The sequence below is a fragment of the Octopus bimaculoides genome, chromosome 11 (assembly GCF_001194135.2).
Source record: "Octopus bimaculoides isolate UCB-OBI-ISO-001 chromosome 11, ASM119413v2, whole genome shotgun sequence".
NCBI classification, from domain to species: Eukaryota; Metazoa; Mollusca; class Cephalopoda; order Octopoda; family Octopodidae; genus Octopus; species Octopus bimaculoides.
Genome location: NC_068991.1, coordinates 60,266,621 through 60,269,005, shown reverse-complemented (window position 1 = coordinate 60,269,005; position 2,385 = coordinate 60,266,621). Strand labels below are relative to the sequence as shown.

The window sequence follows — 2,385 nt, the reverse complement described above, 5'->3', positions numbered from 1 at the left end:
CACACACACACACACATGCAGACATTTATTTACACTTACACTCACATACTTAAATGTGCATGTGTATGTATGTATACGTATCTCTTTCTCTTTCTCCCCCCCTTCTCTCTCTCTCTCTCTCTCTCTCTCTGTATATATATATATATATATATATACATACATCTAGACGTATGTATGTATTTCACTACCCCCCTCTCTCTTTATATATACATACGTATACAATGTGTATGTATATGTATGCATGCATACACGTATGTAATATTTTTCCCAAATAAAACCAAAATAGTCCAAAAGAACGCCAAGATTAAATAAATCACGGGAGCAACGAAAGAAACAACCAAATCAAGTAATAGGAATACAAATAATAAAATAATAAAATAATTATGAAATAAAACATACACGTACGTACGAACGCAAAGATGAAACACCACACTCACTCACACACACACACACATTCATTCTAACGCGTACGTGCGCGCATCGAGAAAGCAATGACAAATCTTTTTATGGTTTTTTTTTCTCGATAATTTGATCTTTTATACTTTTAATGTTTTTTCTTTCTTTACTTCCTGTTAAAATATGTTAATAAGACTTCAAATTGTCAATTTTATACTGTACACAGAAAAAGTAAAAGTAAAACGAAAAAAAAAAGAAATGAAATCAAAGCCAAGTAATAGTTTAAATCGACAAGTGTGTATAAGGCCAATACAGCGTATAAATAGTTCTTTGATATTCACTTCACTACGTTGTTTGCTAAAGGAGACACCATTTTAAGAGTTCACAAAGGCCTTTGGGCTCTCTTGCTTCTACTTCTTACAATTGTGTCCGTTCTCGTTGCAGTTTGTTGTTGTTGTTGTTGCTACAGTTGCTGCTATTGCTGCTGCTGTTGTAGTTGTCGTTGTTATATTTGTTTCGTCAGGAAGGCGTGTGGCTTTGTGGTTAGGGTGTTTAGATTACGATAACAACGTCGTGGGGTGGTTTGAGTCCTTGACTTGTTAGTGCGTTGTTTCTGCCAATAAAGCACTTTATTTCACGTTGCTTCAGGTTAAGATTTTCCACCTCCTCCTCCATGTCATCATCATCATTATTATCATCATTATCATCATTGTCGACATCATCATCATCAGTTTCAATTGGCGTCTGTTTTCCATGGTGGTACGGGTGGACGGTTTGACAAGATCCGACGACCTGTGAGGATGCGCCGAGCATGCTTTCAACGGATGGATACCCTTCCTAACCTCCAACCATTTTACTGTGTATACTGAATGCTTTTCTCATGCCAGTGACACTAGTGGGGTCTCCATGTAAACCGCAGTACAAAAAGAGCAGAAAGCTCTTTTTTTCCATCTAGCTGAAACATTCTGGACGTTCCACTGGATTTTCACTGCGAGGTCAGAGAGAACGGGGTTCTACGTCTGCTCGTAGCTGCACAGACACCTATAACAATATTAAAAAGCAAAGATAATGCGACTAAGATACCATTGATTACGTATGACAGTTACGAGTTGTCTCAACACAGATCAGTTTTAATAAAGTAGATTTAGTAGCTTGAACAGTTACATACAAGACCCGCATTTGGTTGCTCTTTAAGATAAAGTTTGCACATATCTTCTACGACATAAGACCAGCTATCAGCTAAGTCGATCGTAAGAATGTACTTGTCCCTTTTCTTCGACTGAGAAAGGTTAGCACTTTCATTTTGTTATACTGTTGTATAAGAGAATTTGTGGTGAATAAAACTGAATATTGTGAAAACATCTCTATTTTTGGGCAAACTCTCGTCAGCATCCATTTCTGCTTAGAGAAGAAGGGTAGAGAGAAAGATACTGCTCTCCAACTGATTTAACAAAAAGCGGAATGGCGGAATGGGATTTCCAGTCGTAGATGACACATAAAGGTTCTGAAATTTCTGACTGAAGAATCTTACAATTTGCACAAATATTTGTGGTATAGATTAGCTCACTTCCTCCAGCAATCAATATTTCCATACAGGTGAACGGTGTGCTACACATCCGGTTTCGAAGTGATCGCAGCGCATTGTGAAATGAGGTGTTTTACTCAGGAACACAATCGTGGCTGTAATACTCTAAATATTACGTCACGCGACTTCACTTACTCAGCTGAAAGGTTAGTAAGAATAGCAAGAATGGTCTGGATAATTTATTCAGTTTCAGCATTACTCTTGTAGACTCAAGAATATAGCGGGGTGAGGGCACTTGTCCTTGACAGAATCTAGGAACTGTAGGGGTTCATTGATTGGCATTAGTTGGTTGTCCCAAAGTTTGGAGACCCCATTTCATTCCTATTGTTTTCCTGCCAGTTTTTTCCATAACAATAGTCAACAAAACTTTGCTACTATTAGTCGAAATAGTGCTCATTGGTAAT

The 2,385-nt window shown here is 37.7% G+C and overlaps 1 protein-coding gene across 2 annotated transcripts in view; it reads left to right on the top strand.

Moving 5' to 3' along the window:
• Positions 1-2,385, top strand: part of LOC106870376 (trace amine-associated receptor 7b) — a 77,520-nt gene that overhangs the window by 47,039 nt on the left and 28,096 nt on the right. The gene's annotated exons all lie outside the window — the stretch shown is intronic.